Source organism: Chiloscyllium plagiosum, unplaced genomic scaffold (genome assembly GCF_037043375.1).
Source record: "Chiloscyllium plagiosum isolate Xiang-an unplaced genomic scaffold, Cpla_swu_hap1 HiC_scaffold_14, whole genome shotgun sequence".
Taxonomy (NCBI): Eukaryota; Metazoa; Chordata; class Chondrichthyes; order Orectolobiformes; family Hemiscylliidae; genus Chiloscyllium; species Chiloscyllium plagiosum.
In genome coordinates, this window is record NW_028270152.1 from 93,212,607 (window position 1) to 93,239,371 (window position 26,765).

Genomic DNA, 26,765 nt, shown 5'->3' on the forward strand with positions numbered 1-26,765 from the left:
TCAAAACCTTGGAAAAAGACTGAGAGCATTCACCCTATCCATATCCCTCGTGATCTTATACAGCTCTATAAGGTCTCCCCTCAATCTCCTACACTCTAAAAAAAGGACCGAGCTTGTCCAACTCTCCCTATAACTCAGACCATTGGGTCCTGGCAACGTCCTTGTAAATTTATTCTGCACTCTTTCTAATTTCATAACATCCTACCTATAACAAGGTGACAAAAACTGAACACAATACTCCAAGTGCGGCCTTAACAAAGGTCTGTGTTACTGCAGCATACATTCCCAACTTCTATACTCAATATCCTGCCTGATGAAGGCCAGTGTGCCAAAAGCCTTCAAACTGCCCTGTCTACCTGTGACTCCACTCTCAGAGAACCATGCACCTGAATGCCAAGGTCTCTCTGCCCACTGCACCCCTTAAGGCCCGCCCATTCACCGTGAAACTCCAACCTTGATTTGAGTTTCCAAAATCCAAGAGCCCACACATATATATTAAATTCCAGTTGCCATTTCGTAGCCCACATCCACAGCTGATTAAAGGTCTGCTGCAATTTCTGATAATCTTCCTCACTGATCACGCTAACACTTATTTTAGCATTCTTACTAATCTTGCCTTGTACATTCTCAACCAAATCATAGAAAACATACAGCTATGGACCCAGCCTCCAGTCTGACAAGCATCCGTCCACTAAACACTCTGCTTCCTACCATCAAGCCAACTGTGTATCCAATTGGCCAGTTTCGCCAGCATTCCACGTGATGTAACCATCCAGTGCAGGCTGCCATGTGGGAACTTATCCAAGGCCTTACTGAAATCCATAGGGACTACGTCTACCGCTCTGCCCTCGTCTTCCTTCTTGGTCACTTCATCAAAGAACTCTAACAAATTTGGGAAGCATGATCGCCCACTCACAAGTCTATGCTGACGGCTCCGAATCAAACCCTGTGTAAGTAATGGGTGAAGACAATGGTATGCTGTGCTTCATTGTAAGATGGTTCGAGGACATAAGTAAAGCCATCTTCCTGATGTTGTAGAGCCTTGCTGAGAGAGCATTTGGGGCACTGTCCACAGATTTGATCTCCTTTGTCAGGAATGATCTTACCATAGACACGGATGATGGTAACATCAGGATAGTGTAAAGAAGCTGAGTGTTTAATCTGTGAGAGACGAAGAAATGGCGATGCTGAAACACGAGAAGAGACATTGACAGGGAGAAAATTCCATTCTTTACCCAGGATTGATTGGTTGGATTTATTGCCACGTGGACCTCAGTACAGGGAAGCAATTTATTTATGAGCAGTGGAGGAAGATCATAGTAAGCATGGCCAGAAGATCATAGGGTGGAAATAGACTTGGACAGAGTAAGGCATACAGGTTACGCTGAACAGGACGTGCACTCGACAAGATCAACATGAGCAAGATCACCATTATGTGAACTTAGAGAGTCCATTCATCAGTCTAACGTGGCTTTCCTAATAGTTTATATCCCTTTACTAACTCTCCCCATGTTATTGTGCAGTCAGTGTGTGAACCCGTACGCAACGTCAGGTTGCTCACAATCCCCAATATCCGCCACAATACCATCGATCTGAAACAGGTAGCCATTCCCACCAGCTTCCGCCCTACAGACTGTCTTCTCGGAGATGGAAGATGCCTTCTTGAGACTTCAAACAAGACATGTGGCTTCCCTACTCACCACTAGACAACCATGTTATAGTCCCACGTGTGTATCATAAACAACGGAACCGCGAGGAACAACGTGGAGCAATCTGTCTGTGTACCCTCTGCTCCACTTGTTCATCATGTTAGAGCAACGATTAGGAGACAGTGAGGACTGCCAATACTGGAGATCAGAGTAGAGAATCGATTGCTGAAAAAGTACAGCAGATCAGGCAGCATCCGAGGACCAGGAAAATCGACGTTTCGTGCATCAGACATTCATCAGGAATCAGCATCTATTACATCGTTATGCCCCCGTGTAAGTGCATTGAGATGGGAATGGCCTCCTACTGTTGCTGTGTAAGTGGCTCAAGGGACTGATTGGCTTCTTCCTCGTCTGATTGGACAAAGCCGAGTGCCTGACTGGGTTAACACTGGTTCCTGTTTGACAGCTCGATGTGCTGACAAGTGTGATGATGCTGTAGATTTAAGAGGTTTTTTTTGTCCTGGTTTCTTTTAAGAGAGTGATTGAACGATTCTTAACCAGCTGGCAAGTTAAGACCACTTGAGTAAACAGCGAGGGAGGTCTTGGGTTTATTTTAATGAAGCCTGAATGTGTGTGGCCAGCTCTCACAGATTATGATCATTGGGTTTTGGTTTCTCAGTGACATCAAAAACTATAGGGGTCTCCCCAGAGTTGGAAGCTTCAGGGAATGTCTCCTGGCTGCTACTCTCTCTGAACTTGCTCTTGATGCTGTTTTCAATTCCTGAATTTTCCTTTTTGCCGAGGGCTGTGTTGATGGGAATTTCCTAAGTTGGACTAGTTCATTAGCAATGGCTCCTAGAACTATTATTCTGTTACGTTGTACAATAGAATTATGTTATTCTAAATTCCTCTTTCTTTGGTTTTATTTCATTTTTCGTTTAAATAAATGGTGTTTTGCTTCACACCGAGTAGTTTGACCAGTCACGTTGCATCTGGAACAGACACTTTACATTTCCTTTAAAATAAGAAAACATTAGGGTTTAAACTTTTGAGAAAATATTAGAGTCTAGTCTACTGCCTTCAAATATTTTCGAGGGGCTCTGGTGTAGTCCATCACACTAGACTCCTTCTCTTCCTGAGTAATAGGCTGGAGGCACTGAATGGGCAGCCCTTGCTCTTTTCCAATAATGTCAATGGGCTGAATGGCTTCCTCATATTCCTGTGAAACCAGTGTTAGATGCTGAATGAACTCTTGTTTTGCTGTGGCAAAGTGCAGTGTCAGATACTGCTGTTACATGAATGTTAGGGACACTTTAACAGCACAAGCCTGAATGGAGTCTGGGTCTTGCTGCTCATGGACACAGGCCAGTTCAGGAGCTGACGGGGCCGTCAAATTATTCTGAACATTGTGGAATCTTCAGTGACCATTCCCACTTCGGATCTTATGGTGGGGAGTGTGGGGTAGGGGTGGGAGCGGGGAAACATTGCTGTAGCAGCTGAAGGTTTTTGTGAAGTGGAATCTACCCTGTGGATCTCTCACACAACTGAACCAGGACTGAGATGATGAACATCTTCCTTTGTGCCATGTTTGACTACAAACACTGGAGAGTTTACTGTGCTTCCCATTAAGTCCAGTTTTGTGAAGCTCCTTGATGTCAACACAAGTCAACCACTGCCTTGATATCAGGGCCAGTCATTTTTACCTGAACCCTTCTGTCAACCACTTTTGTTCACATCAATAGGCCATGGTATAGGAGCAGCAAGTGTTTTCTTCAAACAGGTGGTATTGAATGTCAGGGTTTCTCTTCTCAAGTGTGTTCGGGGAGCTAGATGACTGAAAGTATTTGTAAAGGAGGTAAATGGACATTTAGCTGTCAGAGAGGTGAGGGCTATGAGGAATTGGGCATTTAAGAGGATTTCAGACCGAGAGCAGATCAGCCACGATTTTGGTGAAGTGCAAGTCTGGTTTGGGGAGTGAACAACCAGCCCCTGTTTCTGATGTTCTCACATTCTGTGATTGGAAAGTTAGTGGGTGTTATTTTCATGGATGTTCTGTTATTGTATATTGCAGTTAGTGAGACCAGAGGATTTTGTGAGCCATCGCTGGATGAGGTATATGGGCTGTATTCATTGAATCTGGGTCTACAACATGACCAACAAACGAAGAACAAGTTGCAGAGAGGCGAAGGTGTGTGAAGAGAGATGAGGGGCCTCTTTCATACGCAGCCTCAGTTTGCCAATTATATTTCCCAAATCACCTCAAAGCGTGTGTGACAGTCTTGAAGGGCCGATTGGTCTCCTTTGTTTCTGTGCAACAGGTTACAGGAGTAAGTGGCCTCCAACTGCTCCTGTCCAGCAGATTTGAGGGGCTGAATGGAACACAGAAACATGGGACTGGGGAGCAGGAGTGGGTCATTAGACACTTTGAGCCTTCTCCACCAGGCACTAAGATTGTGCCTGATCAGGTTGGGGTATCAGCCCCACTTTCCTGTCTGTATCCCATTATGCATGACTCACTTCTCTGTCAAATATTTAACTAACGCAGCTTTCAATCAATGTGAGCATAGAGGCACGATAAACTTCCAGTGAAGAGAATTCTGACTTGAAAGGTCATTTCAGAATTTTTCACCATCCCTCTTATAAAATCAGAGAGTCATGCAGAATGGAAACAGACCCGTTAGTCCAATATCTTCACTCTAATCAGATATCAAATCTGATCCAGCCCCATTTTCCAGCATTTGGTCAATATCCCTCCTGACCAACATCCTGTACCATTGCAACATGTCACTACAACTCCTATGCTCAATACTCTGACTGATTAAGGCAAATGTGCCAAATGTGTTCCACACCACTCTGTCTACCGGTGATTCCACTTTCAAGGAACAATGTACCTGCAGTCGGATGTCCCTTTGTTCCACAACACTCCCCTGGACCTTACCATTAAGTGTATAACTTCTGCCCTGATTTGCCTTCCCAAAATGCAAAACCTTGTATTATCTAAATTAAACTTTACCTGTCACTCCTTGCACCTTTGTCCCATCCAATTGTAGTCTCGCTGTACTTTGTGATAATCTACTACACCACCTTTCTTATGTAATCTGTAAACTTCCTCACTATGGCCCTGACATTCATATCTAAATCCTTGACATAAATGATGAAACGCAGTGAACTCAGTACTGATTCTTGCAGAACACTGCTGTTCACAAGCCTCCAGTCTGAAAAATATCCCTCTTCCTTCAAGCCAATTGTGACTAGCATCCTTTGTATCCCATCTGACCGAAACCTATTAACCTGTCTGCCAATCAGGATGAAATACTAGCTATGAAGAGAGGCTGAGTAGGTAAGATTTATTTTAAATAGAAAAAAGGAAATTGAGGTGGGACCTGACTGAGATTTTCAAAATCATGAAGGGTACAGATAGGGTGCATAGAGACAAGCTTTTCCCAGGGTGAACGATTCAGTAACGAGAGGTCGTGCTTTCAAACCCTCAGAATCCCCTCCAACAACTTACCCACCACTGACATCAGGCTCACCGGTCTATAGTTATCAGGCTTTTTGGGTCTCTGTTTTCTTCTCTAGTCCCACCCCTCCTTTAGTCACAACAAATGTTAAATGTAACCAAGTTTGTGATATGGCCGATGATATCGGTCTCAGATTGTGTCAGGGTCAGTTTTAGGAACAAGTCAGGCTAGTTTCTTTCATCTGCTAAAACAACACGTTTTATGATCCAGAGAAATGTTACTCAAACTTTGGTGGAAAAACGAATGGCAAACTGTTTGGGTTTTGCAAATATATCATCAACATTTCCCTTTCTAAACAACACTGACACACACACACACACACACACACACACACACACACACACACACACACACACACACACACACACACACACACACACACACACACACACACACACACACACACACACACACACACACACCCCCTCCTTCCCCTAAACGCACAAGGCACACCAAGCTCAGGGTCTTTGCAAAAATCAAAGCCGGCGTGTGCAGGCTTCCTGGAGAGAGAAATAAGCATTTTAAAATTGTAGGAGGAGGGGGAGGTGGCAGTAATATCACACATTCTGGGCTGAGGGGTCGCAGATGGAGTTTAATTTGGATTAATGCGAGGTATTGGATTTGGTAAATCCAACAAGAGTAGGATCTATACAATTAAAAGTAGGGTCTTTATCAGTGTTGTAGAACAGAAACCAAGGCCGTCAGGTATAATTCTTAAAATTTGCATCTCATATAGATAGTGTGGTTGAGAAGGTAATTAACACACTTGTCTTCATGGGTAGGACCTTTGAGTATTGGAATTGGGAAGTCATGTTGAGGTTGTACAGGACATGGGTGAGGCCTCTTCTGGAATATTGTGTCCAGTTTGGTCACCCTTCCCGCTCATTCCATAGGCGCACCGCACTCTGGGCCCCTAAGGTCACTTTCAAATGTTTCCCCTCTCACCTTGAACCTATTCTCTCTAGTTTTGGTCTCCCCTACCCTTAGAAAATACCTTCACTTTGATATTAGTGACCTTGATATTATTAAACTGGAGAGATTTCAGAAGAGATTCAGCTGGATGTTGAAGGAAATGGAGGGAGTGAGTTATAAGGAGAAGCTGGGTAGGCTGGGACCTTTTCACTGGAGACTATGAGATTGAGGGGTAACTTTACAGAGGTTTATAAAATAATGAGGGGTACAGATAAGCTGAAGTGCTGATGGCTTTTCCATTGAGGTGGGGATTCAAAACAGGGATATTTTAAGGTGTGTGGAAAAAGATTTACAAAAGTCATGAGACATAACTATTATACACAGAAGCTGGCTTGTGTGTGGAATGAACGTCCAGAAAAGTGGTGAAAGCAGGGACAGTTACAATGTTTAATGGACATTTAGGTCAGTACATGGATTAAAAGAAATTCAGTTTGGATGGTGCTGTGAGCAGCTGCCTTCCCCCTCTCCCTGTCTGAATGAATCCCTATTGGTATTCACCATCTGCCAATGCCTGTGCAGTGGCGTAGGGAAGCCAGCAGAGGGGGGGGGGCATTTCATCACAGAGACTGCCAGACCTGCCCCACATAGAGACACACAGATACACACACAGCAATTGTTAGGACACCGCGTGAAGCTCATCTGGTAATATTACCTAAACACCAAGAAAAGCTCAATTCGCCTCGAAACCTGTTAAACTCTGAGGGACAGAGAACTCCAAATTCCACTGTTTAAATAAAAATATCAATTGATTTTTTAACTCTGAATGTCAACATTTTACATCAACTATTCAGAACTCTGAGACACCATTTCTCTTAAATGCGGATTATCCCACTCCAACTCTATAACGATACACACTTTCAGTAAGACACTCATTAAAATCACATAAATGTACTTTCAAAACCACAGAGCAGATGTTGGTTTTGTGTCTTCTTGGGGCTGTACATTTCCCTGGGCCATTTTCTTTCTGTTTACTGCGGATATGTTCCATATGAAAAGGTATCTTTAATAGAGAGTGTTTCCTAATCTCATGGATCTGTGTTGATGGCAATATTTTCAAACTTGATTTGGTTTTAGTAATCTGAGGAATAATTTAAACTGATTGGTAAAATTCGAAATGATGTCCAAAGACCAACCAACTCAGGGATCTATTTCACAGCCAAATGTGACATATTTTCAGTTTTCCTTTACACTCTGGATCTGCCGTCCTCTCATATACACGGGTGCTTGGAAGCTCGCAGTTTAGAATAGCTTTCCCTCTCTCTTAAAGGTACAGTACACACTTTCAACTTCATCACATTAATATCGTGATGTCAATGCAGATAAGCAGAGCCTATCCGGATTTCTCTTGCTCCATGGTTTGTCAATATTTCATTCACTGTGTCTGGTGGGTGTCACGATTTTTGCTGGTCTGTTGAGAGCATGTCATTATTCGATTCTGTCCGTGGGAATATATCAGCATTTCACTTGCTCACACTCGTGTGTGTGTGGGGCAGGATTTCAGTTGTTTCATAGGGACTGTGACACTATGACAATCACAATGTTTGTAAATGGCACCAAACCTGGAAGAACTGTGAAGTCTATGGAGGACAGTGTGGAACGCTAACAGGACAAGCACACATTGGTCTAGTTTTTGGGCAGATGGGGATCAATGTAGAGCAGTGTGAGGTGATGCACGTTGGTAGGAAGGACATTGAAAGACAAAACAAAAAAGGCTACACCGTTATAAACGGGGTGCAGGAGCAGAGGGCGCTGGGTGTATAAACAGAGATTATTGAGGATGTCAGGACAAATGGGGAGAGCAGTAACTGTCACAGATTAGTTTCAGTATCTGAGCTGTTTACAGGGGGTGGTGTAGGAGGGAGTCTCGGTGCTCCTTTCCTGGGATGTGGTGATGACGATGTGTTGTGAGCCCACCCTCCTGACCACTGAGACCATGGGGATACCATTTGTACCAGCTCGACAGAAAAGTCAGATCGCATCAACGCCACAGCTTCTAAGTTGTGTCGGGGGGAAACGGAGCTGCCAGTGGGTTTAAAGTGAGAATTGCCCTTCACTGAATATTGCTCCTTACTCGGTCGGTGGGACGTGGATGTTTCAGAATCTCTACATGAGGGGTCCCTGTCCTCCCGGCTCGGACCAGAGTCTTCCCCACATGGCGGGGGAAGGAAGGGGGTGAGGGATTGTATATCGTGTACTCCACCACACGACTTGTCCTTTTCTGTCCTATTCCAGGCTGCTTCTCCTGGAATGGGAGGAAGGGAGGGAGGGTGGGAGTGGGTGGCCCTGCTGTTTGTGCTGGTGTAGGTGGGATAATGACAAATGGTGAGGTTTTCAGAGGGAGTCTGTCGACAGGGTCATATCCATGCAGTGTTATTGATGTGGAGGGTAAAGTGGACGGGGTTACAGAGAAAGAGAGAGAAAGAGAGAAGGTGCTGCATGCAGCAGTGAGAGTGGTGGAGCATGAGCCTTGTTCAGTGGTCAGTGAAATAACAGATATACAGTGAGTGTGTGGGAGCTGAGTGAATATGGTGAGCCTTATGCTGACAGAGCGGGGAAGGTTATTGATGCATCTCCTGTATTGCTGGACATTTCTTCAGACCGCAGATACTGCACTGAGCAGGGTGGTGCGCTCAGACGATGCACGGTGGGTCTGGTGGTGTTGCCCACACCGGAAAGAGAATGGCTCCCCTCAACTAGCTCATTCACCAGGACTTCCGTGCCCCTGTCGACAAACCGTGGTGTAATTGCTCCTTATCTGCCATACTCGTGGTAAACTGTGCAGGGCAGCTCCGAACTGAGAAAGCTCAACCGTGTGCTCATTGGCCTTTTAAAGATGGCACCAGTGTCAGGGGTCACGGAATATCCAGGGGTCCTCGGGTGATGGTGTGTACCTCCAGCCATGAAGGACTCCAATATACAAAGGTGAAGAACAAATACTCATCTAAAATTCTCCACCATCTGACCTCACACCAATATCCCCCTTTCCCATCTTTCCTGGGGAATCTGGCTCATGTTACTGGATGCTATCGACGTGTCAACATGTCAGCAGTCTGCAACCTCGGAACACATCCTTCCATGTCACTGTTTCTCAGTCTCCCCCCCTCTGTCTATACCCCAAACCCCTCCCATGTGGTGATACCTAAACTGATTCCACCGCCCTCACTCTCTGGCAGTGATGTTCACACCCACAGTACCCCCTTGTCATGGCACAATGGAGATATGAAGCCGTAAATTGGTGGGAGCTGTACATCTTGTTTCTTCCAGTGTGGGCTGTGAGTTTACCCACGCTGGTCAGTGATCTAACAAATGTTACTGAGCAATGCACTGGGGTGGTGTACACAGTCCTTCATACTGGCGGGGGGGAGGGGGGGGGGGTAACTGCTCCTGGTTTACAGATCAATGTACTGGTGTGCTGTACACAGTCCTACATGCTGGGAGGGTAACTGCTCCTAGTTTACAGATCAATGCACTGGGGTCGGGTACACATCCCTACATGCTGGGAGGGTAATTGCTCTTGGGTTACAGATTAATTCACGGGGGATCACTGCACAGGTCACTGTGCTGGCCAGCCTATCTGGTTGAGGTTTGTAGATAATGCAATGATGTGATCTGTGCAGCTCACCGTGCTGGACAGGTATGTAGCCTGTGCACAGTACATCATGTTTGTGGGGTGGATGGGGGAGAGGTGGGGAGGAAGGTGATGGAAATGTCAAGGAGTTCCCCGGAATGTTCTGTCCCCGACATTCTATAACTGACATTCCATAGAACGTTCTGTTCCCAACATTCTATAACTGCCATTCCCCGGAACCTTCTGTCCCTGACATTCTATCACTGACATTCCCCGGAACATTCAGTCCCCGACATTCTATAACTGACATTCCACAGAACGTTCTGTTTCCATCATTCTTTAACTGACATTCCCCGGAACATTCTGTCCCCGACATTCTATAACTGACATTCCGCGGAACGTTCTGTTCCCAACATTCTATAACTGCCATTTCCCGGAACATTCTGTTCCCAACATTCTATAACTGACATTCCCCGGAACATTCTGTTCCCAACATTCTATAACTGACATTCCCCGGAACGTTCTGTCCCCGACATTGTTTGTGAACGGCTGGACGTCAGTGAATTGACCAAACGATAAGACCCCGAGGGAAAAGATCCCGTTCCAGGGAGAAGGAGACACTGTTCTGAAGGCCCCTCAGGCAGTTAAAGGGATGAATACGTTTTCCCTGCGTTTACATTTCTTCACGACACAGGATTGACCACAATTTAGACCAAAAGACAGAAATTCCCAAACTCCCTCTGTCTTCAGGAAACTGGGAGAGAAACCTTCAGGACAGCAACGTTTCCAATCTCCGTATTAGGAAATGGGAAAGAGTTACCTGTGCCTGCTCTCGAGTGATCGAGTGTGTTGGAATGTTGCAGAAACCATTTGTCCTTATGGATGTCACCCTGTGTGTTTGGGGAGGGAGGGTTTCTTGTGGTTTATGTCACATTTTTGTCAGTAATTCAGACCTTCCCATTTGTAATTCCAGCTCCAGTAATTTGAATAAATCCCTGAATACAGGGACACATTTGAAAATCTCACTGGGTCCCCGATCAAACGGGTCCCTTTGCCCCCAGGCTGATGGAAAATGGGTTTGTTTTTGCTTCCTCGCTGTTAGAAATAGGGAAAAGTGTTGTTTTTGCAGATATTAACTCTGTAGGTATTTGGGGAAAGAATGTATAATCATGGATAATTAAAAACTAACTTTAGTGTGTAATTATTGACGATTTTACATGAGTTCAATAAGTTCTTTTTAAAAATTATGTTTTCAGCAAAAACCGAAATGCTTGGTCTATACAAAATGATACAAGTTAATGAAATGTCCGAGGATGGAATGTACCAACAGAATTGATACAAAATATTAGAACAAATCTTGATGTCCCTGTGGATAATGGACTAGTGAAAAAGCGACATCAAAATACAAGTTTAGCCTTCCGTCAGCATTTACAAAAGGGAAAATTGCCAACTTGGAAAGAAGGGGGCAATGGCGTGTAGTATAGATGGGCAGAGGCAAAATTAATTAGAAAGATTTGGTAATATAGGAGTCGGGAGAGATGACCTCACGCAACTCAAACGTATAACTGGTGCAGTAATTTGAATTTTTGCCCACTTCAATTGCTTTCTGCAACTGGGGTCCTTTCTTGCAAGATCGTAGAATAAATTGTCTTGTTTCCAACTTTGGTGGTGTCGTCTAAATTTTATTGATTTTGTTTTTTAACACTCACAGTTAATGAAGTCACCATCTACGTCCTGCTTTATAAAGATTGTGGATTGTCTCCATGAGTCAGACGTTACCTGGGGGCCATGGCAGCGGTGGTTCTCCTGGTCGTTACCCTCGACCTGATCCTGAGACACATTCCCATTGTTTATGATGAACAGTTTTATTTCCTGATGCACTCCGTACCCGTGTGTAATATCCACGCCGTCCTGCTTTATGCAGCCACTGACTGTTCTGTCTGGTTCACCGTCACATTCGCCTTTGATTGTTTATGGCCATTTGTTACCAGAAGCTGAAAAGTGAATATTGCAGTGAGAAAACGGCGGCTGTGGTTCTGGGAGCAGTGACTGTGCTGAGCTTTTTGAAGAATATTTCTGGTATTTTATTCTCACGGCTTGGTATCGGCTTGGGAACCGCCCCTGGATTTTTTCTGGAACACTTGCTGCTGCATTCTCCAGTGTCTGGGCCACAATCGAGTTCCTCCACAACATTCAAACCCCGGTGGTCCCATTTCTCCTGATTCTGCTGCTCAATATTCTCAACGTCAGACCAATGGGGACGCTCAGTCTGACACAGAAATGAAAATCCAAAAAAAATCCATCATTTTACTGTTTGTGTTCTCGGCCAATTTTATCCTCTTATTGGCAATGTTGATGCTGTATTCTATATTGGGTATCGGTTGGTGTTTCTCAATGGCTTTGTGCAGGAATTGAGCTTCATGCTGCACTAACACCACGATTAATGCCGTGACCCAGACTAAATTCAGGCAGTAACCTCTCACCCTCCCTCTGTCCCCCACCTCTCTGTCCAACTCACTCTGTTCCCCCCTCTCTGCCCCCTCTCTCTGACCCCCTCTCTCTGTCCCCCCTGTTCCCCTCTCTCTGTAGCCTCTCCGTCGCCCCTCTCTCTTCCATTTTCTCTGTCCCCCTCTCTCTGTCCCCCCTCTCTGTCCCCTCTCTCTTTGTTTCCCACTCTCTCTCCGCCTCTCTCTCATTCCCCTCGCTCTCTGTCCTCCTCTCTATGCCCCTCTCTTTGTCCCCTCTCTCTGTCCACCTCCCTGTTCCCCTCTATCTCCCCCTCTCTCTCTGCCCCATCTCTCTGTCCTCCACTCTCTATCCCCCTTTCTATCCCCTCTTTCTCCCACCTCACCCCCGTCTCTGTCCCCCACTTCTCTCTCCCCCTCACTCTGTCCCCCTCTCTGTGTCCCCCTCTATCTCTGTCCCCTCTCTCTGGCCCCCTCTCTCTGTCCTCCTCTCTCTGTCCCCTCTCTCCCTCGCCCCTCACTCTTCCCGCCTCCCCCTGTTCCTCTCTATGTCCCCCTCTCTCTGCCCCTCCATCCCCCCGCTCTCTGTCCCCCTCACTATCCTTCTCTCTCTCCCACCTCTCCCCCTCTCTCTGCCCCCCACCTCTCTGCCCCCTCACTCTGTCCGACTCTCTCTGTCCCCCTCTCTCTCTGTTCCCCCTCTCTCTGTCCCCCTCTCTCTGTCCCCCCTCTGTTCCCCCTCCCTCTGTTCCCCTCTCTCTCCCCCCTCTCTCCCTGCCCCTGCACTCTGCCCCCCTCTCTCTGTCCCCCTCTCTTTGTCCCACTCTCTCTTGTACCCCTCTCTCTGTCCCCCACTCTCTGTCCCCCTCTCTGTCCCCCGCTCTCTGTTCCCTCTCTCCGTCCCCCGTTCCCTGTCCCCCTCTCTCTGTCCCCCTCTTTCTTTCCCACTCTATCTCTGTCCCCACTCTCTCTGTCCCCCCGCTGTCTGCCCCCCCCCCCACTCTCTGTACACCCTCTCTCTCTGTCCCCCTCTCTCTGTCCCCCGCTCTCTGTCGGCTTCCCTCTGTTCCCCTCTCTCTCTCCCCCCTCTCACTCCCCACTCTCTGTCCCCCCTCTTTTTGTCCCTCTCTCTCTGTTCCTCCCCGTTCCCCTCTCTCTCTCCGGTCTCTCTCTACCCCAGCACTCTGTCCCTCTCTCTCTGTCCTCCCTCTCTTTGTCCCCCTCTCTCTGTCCTCCTCCCTCTTGTACCCCTCTCTCTCTCCCTCTCTCTGTTCCCCTCTTTCCGTCCCCCGCACTTTGTCCCCCCCTCTTTCTTTCCCAGTCTATCTCTATCCCCCTCTCTCTGTCCCCATCACTCTGTCCCCATCTCTCTGTCCGCCTCTCACTGTCCCCTCCCTCTGTTCCACTCTCTCTCCCCCTCACTCTTTATCCCTCTCTCTGTTCCCCTCCCTCTGTCCCCCACTCTCTGTCCCCCTTTCTCCATCCCCTGCTCTCTGCAACCCACTGTCTGTCCCCTTCTATCTCTGTCGCACCTCTCTCTGTCCCCCTCTCTCTGTCCTCCTCTGTCTTTCCCTCTCTCTGCTCCCCCACTCTCTGTCCACCCTCTCTCTATCCCCTCTCTCTGTCCACCTCTCTCTATCCCCCTCTCTCTCTCCCCCCACTCTCTGTCCTCCCTCTCTCCAACCGCCTTTCTCTGTCCTCCTCTCTCTTTCCCCCTCTCTCTGTCCCCCTCTCTCTATCCCCCTCTCTCAGTCCTCGTCTCTCTGCCCCTCTCTCTGTTCCCCTCTCTCTGTCCCTCCTCTCTCTGTTCCCCTATCTCCCCCACTCTCTGTCCCCCACTCTCTTTCCCCTACTATCTGCCCCCTCTATCTGTCCCCCTCTCTCTATCCCCCTCTCTCAGTCCTCGTCTCTCTGCCCCTCTCTCTGTTCCCCTCTCTCTGTCCCCCCTCTCTCTGTTCCCTACTCTCCCCCACTCTCTGTACCCCACTCTCTGTCCCCTACTATCTGTCTCCCTCTCTCTGTCCCCCTCTCTATCCCCCTCTCTCTTTCGCCCCGATCTGTGTCCTCTTCCTCTGTCACCCCCACTTCTGACCCCCCTCTCTGTCCCCCCTCTCTCTGTCCCCCTCTCTCTGTGCCTCTCTCTCTGTCACCCCCACTCTCTGTCCCCCTCTCTGTCCCCTCTCTCTGTCCCCCCTCTCTTCCCCCCTCTCCCTATCCACCTCTCACTGATCCCCCTCTCTCTGTGTTCCCCTTCTCTCTGTCTCCCTCTCTCTGTTCCCCTCTCTCTGTCTCCCCTCTCTCTGTCCCCCGCTCTCTGTCCTCCTCTCTCTTTCCCTCTCTCTGTCCCCCTCTCACTTATTCCCCTCGCTCTCTGCCCCCACTGCCTATCCACCCTCTCTCTACCCCCCTCTCTCTGTCCACCTCTCTCTGTCAGCCCTCTCTCTGTCCCTTCGCTCTCTGTCCCCCACTCTCTGTCCACCTCTCTCTGTCTCCCCTCTCTCTATCCACCTCTCACTGCCCCTCTCTCTGTTCCCCTCTCTCTGTCCCTCCTCTCTCTGTTCCCCTATCTCCCCCACTCTCTGTCCCCCACTCTCTTTCCCCTACTATCTGCCCCCTCTATCTGTCCCCCTCTCTCTATCCCCCTCTCTCAGTCCTCGTCTCTCTGCCCCTCTCTCTGTTCCCCTCTCTCTGTCCCCCCTCTCTCTGTTCCCTACTCTCCCCCACTCTCTGTACCCCACTCTCTGTCCCCTACTATCTGTCTCCCTCTCTCTGTCCCCCTCTCTATCCCCCTCTCTCTTTCGCCCCGATCTGTGTCCTCTTCCTCTGTCACCCCCACTTCTGACCCCCCTCTCTGTCCCCCCTCTCTCTGTCCCCCTCTCTCTGTGCCTCTCTCTCTGTCACCCCCACTCTCTGTCCCCCTCTCTGTCCCCTCTCTCTGTCCCCCCTCTCTTCCCCCCTCTCCCTATCCACCTCTCACTGATCCCCCTCTCTCTGTGTTCCCCTTCTCTCTGTCTCCCTCTCTCTGTTCCCCTCTCTCTGTCTCCCCTCTCTCTGTCCCCCGCTCTCTGTCCTCCTCTCTCTTTCCCTCTCTCTGTCCCCCTCTCACTTATTCCCCTCGCTCTCTGCCCCCACTGCCTATCCACCCTCTCTCTACCCCCCTCTCTCTGTCCACCTCTCTCTGTCAGCCCTCTCTCTGTCCCTTCGCTCTCTGTCCCCCACTCTCTGTCCACCTCTCTCTGTCTCCCCTCTCTCTATCCACCTCTCACTGCCCCTCTCTCTGTTCCCCTCTCTCTGTCCCTCCTCTCTCTGTTCCCCTATCTCCCCCACTCTCTGTCCCCCACTCTCTTTCCCCTACTATCTGCCCCCTCTATCTGTCCCCCTCTCTCTATCCCCCTCTCTCAGTCCTCGTCTCTCTGCCCCTCTCTCTGTTCCCCTCTCTCTGTCCCCCCTCTCTCTGTTCCCTACTCTCCCCCACTCTCTGTACCCCACTCTCTGTCCCCTACTATCTGTCTCCCTCTCTCTGTCCCCCTCTCTATCCCCCTCTCTCTTTCGCCCCGATCTGTGTCCTCTTCCTCTGTCACCCCCACTTCTGACCCCCTCTCTGTCCCCCCTCTCTCTGTCCCCCTCTCTCTGTGCCTCTCTCTCTGTCACCCCCACTCTCTGTCCCCCTCTCTGTCCCCTCTCTCTGTCCCCCCTCTCTTCCCCCCTCTCCCTATCCACCTCTCACTGATCCCCCTCTCTCTGTGTTCCCCTTCTCTCTGTCTCCCTCTCTCTGTTCCCCTCTCTCTGTCTCCCCTCTCTCTGTCCCCCGCTCTCTGTCCTCCTCTCTGTTTCCCTCTCTCTGTCCCCCTCTCACTTATTCCCCTCGCTCTCTGCCCCCACTGCCTATCCACCCTCTCTCTACCCCCCTCTCTCTGTCCACCTCTCTCTGTCAGCCCTCTCTCTGTCCCTTCGCTCTCTGTCCCCCACTCTCTGTCCACCTCTCTCTGTCTCCCCTCTCTCTATCCACCTCTCACTGCCCCTCTCTCTGTTCCCCTCTCTCTGTCCCTCCTCTCTCTGTTCCCCTATCTCCCCCACTCTCTGTCCCCCACTCTCTTTCCCCTACTATCTGCCCCCTCTATCTGTCCCCCTCTCTCTATCCCCCTCTCTCAGTCCTCGTCTCTCTGCCCCTCTCTCTGTTCCCCTCTCTCTGTCCCCCCTCTCTCTGTTCCCTACTCTCCCCCACTCTCTGTACCCCACTCTCTGTCCCCTACTATCTGTCTCCCTCTCTCTGTCCCCCTCTCTATCCCCCTCTCTCTTTCGCCCCGATCTGTGTCCTCTTCCTCTGTCACCCCCACTTCTGACCCCCCTCTCTGTCCCCCCTCTCTCTGTCCCCCTCTCTCTGTGCCTCTCTCTCTGTCACCCCCACTCTCTGTCCCCCTCTCTGTCCCCTCTCTCTGTCCCCCCTCTCTTCCCCCCTCTCCCTATCCACCTCTCACTGATCCCCCTCTCTCTGTGTTCCCCTTCTCTCTGTCTCCCTCTCTCTGTTCCCCTCTCTCTGTCTCCCCTCTCTCTGTCCCCCGCTCTCTATCCTCCTCTCTCTTTCCCTCTCTCTGTCCCCCTCTCACTTATTCCCCTCGCTCTCTGCCCCCACTGCCTATCAACCCTCTCTCTACCCCCCTCTCTCTGTCCACCTCTCTCTGTCAGCCCTCTCTCTGTCCCTTCGCTCTCTGTCCCCCACTCTCTGTCCACCTCTCTCTGTCTCCCCTCTCTCTATCCACCTCTCACTGACCCCCCTCTCTGTCTGTCCACTTCTCTCTGTCCCCCTCTCTCTGTTCCCCTTTCGCTGTCTCCCCTCTCTCTGTCCCCCGCTCTCTGTCCCCCTCTCTCCGTGCCCCGCTCTCTGCAACCCTCTGTCTGTCTCCCTCTATCTCTGTCGCCCCTCTCTCTGTCCACCCTCTCTCTATCCCCCTCTCTCTGGCCCCCTCTCTCTGTCAACCTACTCTCTGTCCCCCCGCTCTCTGTCCCCCCACTCTCTGTCCACCCTCTCTCTCACCCCCTTTCTCTGTCCTCCTCTCTCTTTCCCCCTCTCTCTGTCCACCTCTCTCTGTCCCCCTATGTCTGTCACCCGCTCTGTGTCCCCCCTCTCTCTGTCCCCCCGCTCTCTGTCCCCCTCTTTCTATCCCCCTCTCTCAGTCCTTGTCTCTCTCCCCCTCTCTCTGTTCCCCTCTCTCTGTCCCCCTCTCTCTGTTCGATTCTCTCCCCCACTCTCTGTCCCCCACTCTCTGTCCCCACTCTCTGTCCCCCACTCTCTGTCCCCCTCTCTCTGTCCCCCTCTCTCTTTCGCCCCGATCTCTGTTCCATCCCTCTGTCACCCCCACTTCTGACCCGTCTCTCTGTCCCCCTCTCTCTATCCCCCCTCTCTGTCCCCCCTCTCTCTGTCCCCCTCTCTCTGTGCCCCTCTCTCTGTCACCCCCACTCTCTGTCCCCCCTCTCTGTCCCCTCTCTCTGTCCCCCATCTCTTCCTTCTCTCTCTATCCACCTCTCACTGACCCCCCTCTCTCTGTGTCCCCTTCTCTCTGTCCCCCTCTCTCTGTTCGCCTCTCTCTGTCTCCCCTCTCTCTGTCCCCATCTGTCTGTCCTCTGCTCTTGCTCCCGCTCTCTGCCCCTCCCCCTGGTGATCCTCCTCACTGCCGCCCTCTCTCTGTCCCCCTCTCTCTGTCCTTCTCTCTCTGACCCCTCTCTCATTATGTCCTCCCCTATTTATCTCTCTCCCTCCCTCACCTTATCTCTCCCTTGCCTCTCTCTCTCTCTGTCTCTCCCTGCTCCTTTACTCTCTCTCCACCTTCTATCACTCTCGATCCCCCACCTCGGTCTCTCTCTCCCCACATCCATCCGTTTCTCTCTGACTTAATCTCTCTCCCTCCTCGGTCTCTCTCCCTTTCTGACACACTCTGTCTCTGTGGTCCTTCCCTTTCCCTCTGACCCAGAGTCTGGGGGTTGGTGGTGAGGCTGCATGTTGGGGGTGTGTGTTGAGGTGAGATGATAGAGAGATGTCGGAACTGAGAGGAGGGGAAAATGGGGTAGAGACGGAATTACAGGAGGGAGACAGAGACAGCAGGAGAGAGAGGGGTAGGCTGAGGGAGAAAGAATAGTGGAGGCAGGTGAAGAAACCGGGGTTGGGGGCTTTCTCAGAAGGGACGAGAGAGAGTGAAAGGGAGAGGTAGTGCGAAAGAAACAGTGTGCAGAAAGAGAAAGAGAGGGGGAGAGGAGTGATGAGAAAGAGTAGGGGAGAGGAAGTGGGGAGTCCAGGTTGGAGTGGGGGGTGACAGAGGGAGTTAAACCCAGTTCCTGAGCTCCTGAGCTCATGGCGCGGACAAGGACTTGAGTCTGTCTCTCTCCAGCTCAGCTTCTCCAACACAAAGACACACAACAACATCGGTCACTCTGCTGCTCGGCACGCTTTAATCAACATTTTTATTGTTTACAAATGGAAGTGATGGATACAGTCAGTGGGATGGTGCCTTTTCTCCCTGGCCCCTGAGTTGTGAGAAACATTAAAATGTGTCCCTGTAACCCCCCTGTAGGATAAGGAGAGACAAACCAGCACCACCCTCAGTCTGTTACCATAGTGACAGGCTGTTCCATCTCTGAAACACTGAACTGAAATGAGAAAATCCCGGATGGATTGATTAGTGAGGGAATTTGAGTGATGGATGTATTTGGGTGAAGGGATATTTCAGCACTTTCTTCAGCTGCTGCCTGAACTTAGTCTGGGTCACGGCATAAATCGCGGTGTTTGTGCAGCAACTGAGGAGCTGCAGCATGAAGCCCAATTCCTGCACAAACCAAGGGAGAAACACAGACTTATACCCAATATCCCACATCCGTCTCCATATAGAAAACACCATGAACGTTGACCATAAGAGGATGAAATTGGCCGAGATCACAAACAGTAAAATGATGGATTTTTTTCGGTTTCTCATTTCTGTGTCAGACTGAGCGTCCCCATTGGTGTGAGCGCGGAGTCTCCTGCGGGCTCTGCTGGTCACTAAAATGTGTCTGACGGTGAGAACATTGAGCAGCAGAATCAGGAGAAATGGGACCCCCAGGGTTTGAATGTTGTGGAGGAACTCGATTGTGGCCCAGACACTGGAGAATGCAACAGCAAGTGTTACATCACAAAACCAGGGGCGGTTCCCAAGCCGATACCGAGCCGTGAGAATAAAATACCAAAAAATGTTCTTTAAACAGCTCAGCACAGTCACTGCTCCCAGAACCACAGCCGCCGTTTTCTCACTGCAATACTTACTCTTCAGCTTCTGGTAACAAATGGCCACAAACCGATCAATGGTGAAAGTGACGGTGAACCAGACAGAGCAGTCAGTGGCTGCATAAAGCAGGACGGCGTGGATATTACACACGGGTACGGAGTGCATCAGGAAATAAAACTGTTCATCATAAACAATGGGAATGTGTCTCAGGATCAGGTCGAGGGTAACGACCAGGAGAACCACCGCTGCCATGGCCCCCAGGTAACGTCTGACTCATGGAGACAATCCACAATCTTTATAAAGCAGGACGTAGATGGTGACTTCATTAACTGTGAGTGTTAAAAAACAAAATCAAGAAAATTTAGACGACACCACCAAAGTTGGAAACAAGACAATTTATTCTACGATCTTGCAAGAAAGGACCCCAGTTGCAGAAAGCAATTGAAGTGGGCAAAAATTCAAATTACTGCACCAGTTATACGTTTGAGTTGCGTGAGGTCATCTCTCCCGACTCCTATATTACCAAATCTTTCTAATTAATTTTGCCTCTGCCCATCTATACTACACGCCATTGCCCCCTTCTTTCCAAGTTGGCAATTTTCCCTTTTGTAAATGCTGACGGAAGGCTAAACTTGTATTTTGATGTCGCTTTTTCACTAGTCCATTATCCACAGGGACATCAAGATTTGTTCTAATATTTTATATCAATTCTGCTGGTACATTCCATCCTCGGACATTTCATTAACTTGTATCATTTTGTATAGACCAAGCATTTCGGTTATCTCAGCTTTTTTTTGCTGAAAACATAATTTTTAAAAAGAACTTACTGAACTTATTTAACATTTTCAATAATTACACACTAAAGTTACTTTTTAATTATCAATGATTATACATTATTTTCCCTAAGTACCTACAGAGTTAATATCTGCAAAAAACAATACTCTGCTCCATTTCTAACAGTGAGGAAGCAAAAACAAACCCATTCTCCATCAGCCTGGGGGCAAAGGGACCCGTTTGATCGGGGACCCAGTGAGATTTTCAAACGTGTCTCTGTATTCAGGGATTTGTTAAAATTATTGGAGCTGGAATTACAAATGGGAAGGTCTGAATTACTGACAAAAATTTGACATAAACCACAAGAAACCCTCCCTCCCCAAATACACAGAGACACATCCATAAGGACAGATGGTTTCTGCAACATTCCAACACACTCGATCACTCGAGAGCAGACACAGGTCACTCCTTCGCAGTTCCTAATACGGAGGGTGGAAACGTTGCTCTCCTGATAGATTCTCGCCCAGTTTCCTGAAGACAGAGGGAGTTTGGGAATTTCTGTCTTTTGGTCTAAATTGTGGTCAATCCTGTGTCGTGAAGAAATGGAAACGCAGGGAAAACGTATTCATCCCTTTAACTGCCGGAGGGGCCTTCGGAACAGTGTCTCCTTCTCCCTGGAACGGGATCTCTTCCCTCGGGATCTTATCGTTTGGTCAATTCACTGACGTCCAGCCGTTCACAAACAATGTCAGGGACAGAACGTTCCGGGGAATGTCAGTTATAGAATGTCAGGGACAGAACGTTCCGGGGAATGTCAGTTACAGAATGTTGGAAACAGAACGTTCCTGGGAATGTCAGTTATAGAATGTTGGGAACAGAATGTTCCGGCGAATGTCAGTTCTAGAATGTCAGGGACAGAACGTTCCAGGGAATGGCAGATGTAGAATGTAGGGGAGAGAACGTTCCGTGGAACTCCTTGACAAGTCCATCACCTTCCCCCCACCCCCCATCCACCGCAAAAATATGATGTACTGTGCACAGGCTACATACCTGTCCAGCACGGGGAGCTGCACAGATCGCATCATTGCATTATCTATAAACCTCAATCAGATAGTGTGACCACCACAGCGACCTGTGCAGTGATCCCCCGTGAATTAATCTGTAACCCAAGAGCAATTATCCTCCCAGCATGCATGGCTGTGTAACCGACCGCAGTGCATTGATCTGTAAACATGGCGCAGTTACCCTTCCAGCATGTAGGACTGTGTACCCCACCCCAGTTCATTGATCTGGAACCCAGGAGTAGTGACACTCCCAGCATGTAGGGCTGTGTACAGCACCCCAGTGCATTGATCTGTAAACCAGGAGCAGTTAGCCTAACGGCATATAGCACTATGTTCACCAGCCCCGTGCATTGATTTGTAAACCAGGAGCAGTTAGCCTCCCGGCATGTTGCATTGTGTACACCTGCCCTGTGCATTGATCTGTAAACCAGGAGCAGTTACCCCCCCCCCCCCCCCCCCGCCAGTATGTAGGACTGTGTACACCACCCCAGTGCATTGCTCAGTAACACTTGTTAGATAACTTATCAGTGTGGGTAAACTCACAGCCCACAGTGGAAGAAACAAGATGTACTGCTCCCACCCATTTACGGCTTCCTATCTCGATTGTGCCATGACAAGGGGGTACTGTGGATGTAAACATCACTGCCAGAGAGTGAGGGCGGTGGAATCAGTTCAGGTATCACCACATGGGAGGGGTTTGGGGCATAGACAGAGAGGAGAAGACTGAGAGACAGTGACATGGAAGGATGTGTTCTCAGGTTGCAGACTGCTGAATTGTAGACACGTCGATAGCATCCTGTAACATGAGCCAGATTTCCCAGAAAAGATGGGAAAGAGGGATATTTATGTGAGTTTAGATTGTGGAGAGTTTTAGATGAGCATTTGTTCTGCAGCTTTGTATATTGGAGTCCTTCATGGCTGGAGGTACACACCATCACCCGAGGACCCCTGGATATTCCATGACCCCTGACACTGTTGCCATCTTTAAAAGGCCAATGGGCACACGGTTGAGCTTTCTCAGTTCGGAGCTGCCCTGCACAGTTTACCCCGAGCATGGCAGATAAGGAGCAATTACACCACGGTTTGTCGACAGGGGCACGGAAGTCCTGGTGAATGAGCCAATAGATAGGCGGACCATTCTCTTTCCGGTGTGGGCAACACCACAGACCCACCGAGTATTGTCTGTGTGCACCACCCTGCTCAGTGCAGTATCTGTGGTCTGAAGAAATGTCCAGCAATACACGAGATGCATCAATCACCTTCCCCGCTCTGTCAGCATAAGGCTCACCATATTCACTCAGCTCCCACACACTCACTGTATATCTATTAAAGCACCGACCCCTGAGCAAGGCTCATGCTCCAACACTCTCACTGCTGCATGCAGCAAATTCTCTCTCTCTTTCTCTTTCTCTCTCTCTCTCTCTCTGTCACCTCGTCCACTTTACCCCCCACATCAATAACACTGCATGGATACGACCCTGTCGACAGACTCCCTCTGACTACCTCACCATTTGCCATTATCCCCACCTACACCAGCACTAACAGCTGGGCCGCCCACTCCCACCCTCCCTCCCTTCCTCCCATTCCAGGAGAAACAGCCTGGAATAGGACAGAAAGGGACAAGTCGTGTGGTGGAGTACCCGATATCCATTCCCTCACACCCTCCCTCTCCCCGCCATGTGGGGAGGACTCTGGTAGGAGCCGGGGAGGTCTGGGACGCCTCGTATGGAGATTTGGAAACATCCACGTCCCACCGACCGAGTGAGGACCCAGGTTCAATGAAGGGCAATTCTTATTTTAAACCCACTGGCAGCTCCGTTTACCCCCGGCACAACTTAGAGGCTGTGGCGTTGATGCCATCTCACTTTTCTGTAGAGCTGATCCGAATGGAATCCCCACGGTCTTGGTGGGGAGGAGAGTGGGCTCACAACACATCGTCACCTCCACCTCCCAGGAAGGGAGCACCGAGACTCCCTTCCACACCACCCCCTGTAAACAGCTTAGATACTGAAACTAATCTGTGATAGTTACTGCTCTCCCCATTTGTCCTGACATCCTCAATAATCTGTGCTTATACACCCAGCACCCTCTGCTCCTGCACCCCGTTTAAAACGGTGTAGTCTGTTTTGTTTTGTCTTTCAATGTCCTTCCTACCAAACTGCATCACCTCACACTGCTCTACATTGATCCCCATCTGCCCAAAAACTATACCAATGTGTGCTTGTCCTGTTAGCGTTCCACACTGTCCTCCATAGACTTCACAGTTCTTCCAGGTTTGGTGCCATTTACAAACATTGTGATTGTCATAGTGTCACAGTCCCCATGAAACAACTGAAATCCTGCCCCACACACACACGAGTGTGAGCAAGTGAAATGCTGATATATTCCCACGGACAGAATCGAATAATGACATGCTCTCAACAGACCAGCAAAAATCGTGACACCCACCAGACACAGTGAATGAAATATTGACAAACCATGGAGCAAGAGAAATCCGGATAGCCTCTGCTTATCTGTATTGACATCACGATATTAATGTGATGAAGTTGAAAGTGTGTACTGTACCTTTAAGAGAGAGGGAAAGCTATTCTGAACTGCGAGCTTCCAAGCACCCGTGTGTATGAGAGGACGGCAGATCCAGAGTGTAAAGGAAAACTGAAAATATGTCACATTTGGTTGTGAATAGATCCCTGAGTTGGTTGCTATTTGAACAACATTTGGAATTTTACCAATCAATTTAAATTATACAGCAGGATACTAAAACCAAATCAAGTTTGAAAATATTGTTTTTCAAAAATCAAACCAATGAGATAATCCAATGTTGTGGATATTAAAAATGCAGGCATTTTGAAAATTGCAGACAGAGCAAATGCCATCAACACAGATCCATGAAATTAGGAAACACTCTCTATCAAAGATACCTTTTCATATGGAACATATCCGCAGTAAACAGAAAGAAAATGGCCCAGGGAGATGTACAGCCCCAAGAAGACACAAAACCGCTCTGTGGTTTTGAAATTACATTTATGTCATTTTAATGAATGTCTTATTGAAAGCGTATATCGTTATAGAGTTGGAGTGGGATGATACGCAGTTAAGAGAAAGAGGGTCTCAGAGTTGTGAATAGTTGATGTATAATGTTGACATTCAGAGTTAAAAAATAATTGATGTTTTTATTTAAACAGTGGAATTTGGGAGTTCTCTGTCCCTCAGATTTTAACATTTATCGAGACGAATTGAGCTTTTCTTGTTGTTTAGGTTAAACTACCAGATGAGCTACACGCGGTGTCCTAACAATTGCTGTGTGTGTATCTGTGTGTCTCTGTGCGGGGCAGGTCTGGCAGTTTCTGTGATGCTTAAAGTGATGCAATGCCACCCTCTGCTGGCCTACCCACGCCACTGCACAGGCATTGGCAGACGGTGAAAACCAATAGGGATTCATTCAGGCAGGGAGACGGGGAGGGGGAGGGCAGCTGCTCACAGCACCATCCAAAATGAATTTTTTTAATCCATGTACTGATCTAAATGTCCTTTAAACATTGTAACTGTCACTGCTTTCTCTACTTCCTCTGGAAGTTCATTCCACACACAAGCCAGCTTCTGTGTAACATAGTTACGTCTCATGACTTTTGTCAATCTTTTTTCCTCGCACCTTAAAATATCCCTCGGTTTTGAATCCCCACCTCGGTGGAAAAGCCATCAGTACTTCAGCTTATCTGTCCCCCTCATTATTTTATAAACCTCTGTAAAGTTACCCCTCAATCTCATAGTCTCCAGTGAAAAAGTCCCAGCCTACCCATCCTCTTCTTACAACTCACTCTCTCCATTCCCAACAACATTCTGTTTAATCTCTTCTGAACCCTCTCCAGTTTAATAATATCAAGGTCATTAATATCAAAATGAGTAATCAAGGTATTTTCTAAGGGTAGGGGAGACCAAAACTAGAGGGCATGGGCTGAAGGTGAGAGGGGAAACATTTAAAAGTGACCCAGGGGACAGCTATTTCACCCAGAGGGCGTTGCGCCTATGGAATGTGCGGGCCGGGTGACCAGACTGGACACAGTATTCCAGAAGGGGGCTCACCCATGTCCTGTACAACCTCAATATGTGTCCCAATTCCGATACTCAGAGGTCTGAGCAATGAAGAAAAGTGTGTTAAACACCTTCTTAACCACACTATCTATATGAGATGCAAATTTTAAAGAATTTTCCCTGACGGCCTTGGTTTCTGTTCTACAACACTGATAAAGACCCTACTTTTAATTGTATAGATCATACTCTCGTTGGATTTATCAAATGCAATACCTCACATTAATCCAAACTAAACTCCATCTACCACCCCTCAGACCAGTGTGTGATATTACTGCCACCTCACCCTCCCCCTTCAATTTTAAACTGCCCATCTCCCTCTGTAGGCAGCCTGCACACTCCGGCCTTGATTTTCACAAATACTCTGAGCTTGGTTTGCCTTGTGCGTTTAGGGGAAGGAGGGACAGATTGCAGACACAGTCAGTGGGGAGGGGAGGCTGGACAGTAATCAGCGGCCTGGTATCATTTCATGGTTTTAAGAAGAGGGCCGTCGCACGTTAGAGGTGGTTAAGTGTGACAGGTGTTTTGGGACCAGAAATTAAGCTTTTCCTTCGTCTCTGGTGTTCAGTAATAAGTATCCATTGAGACTCTTCATTGGGCAGACTGTGTCTGCAGGATTACTTTCCCTAATATTGCAGACTACAGATAATAGCAATTAAAGATTTTCATAGTTAATTTCGATAGCATTGCACGTACACTTAATATCCAACAGTTGAGACAAATATCTTGCATTTGTTTAGCAATACAAAGTGTTTTGTGGAATTATAATAAATCCACACCGAGCTGAATGCGGTCACTTAAAATACGACCCAAAATCTGGGTATGGTAGTTGTAGTGGGTAGTGTCCCTGTCTCTGAGCCAGAGCTCTGGATTTGATTCCAATTCCTGAACTTGTGTGGTAGTGTTCCTAGTTCTGGACTAGAAGGCATGGATTCAAGTCCTGTCTGTTGCAGAGGTGTGTTGCAGCATATTAGATCAGGCTGATGAACAAACACACAGGAGAATACTGTGACAGCTTTTGGGTATCGCACAGAAGTGTCTCATGATACATCTGAACAAACTGATTAAAACGGATTTAGAATTGTGACTTGATGGCGAAGGAAGAGGTGTCAGTATTATATTTCAGAATTTAGGCCCAGCATGACTGAAAGTACAGCCATTCGTGTTGATTTGAGTCACAGTTCGCAGCAGTAGCGGTTTATAAAATCAGAAAGGTCATGGATAAGGTGAGTAGTCAGGGTTTTTCCCCTGTTTAGGGCCGTTCAAAACGAGAGGGCATTGGTTGAAAGTGAGAGAGGAAAGGTTTTGATGAGGCCTAAAGGGCACCTTTTCACACAGAGGGTGGTGTGTGTATGGAATGACCTGCCCGAGGAAGTGGTGGAGGCTTGTACAACTACAGCATGTAAAAGG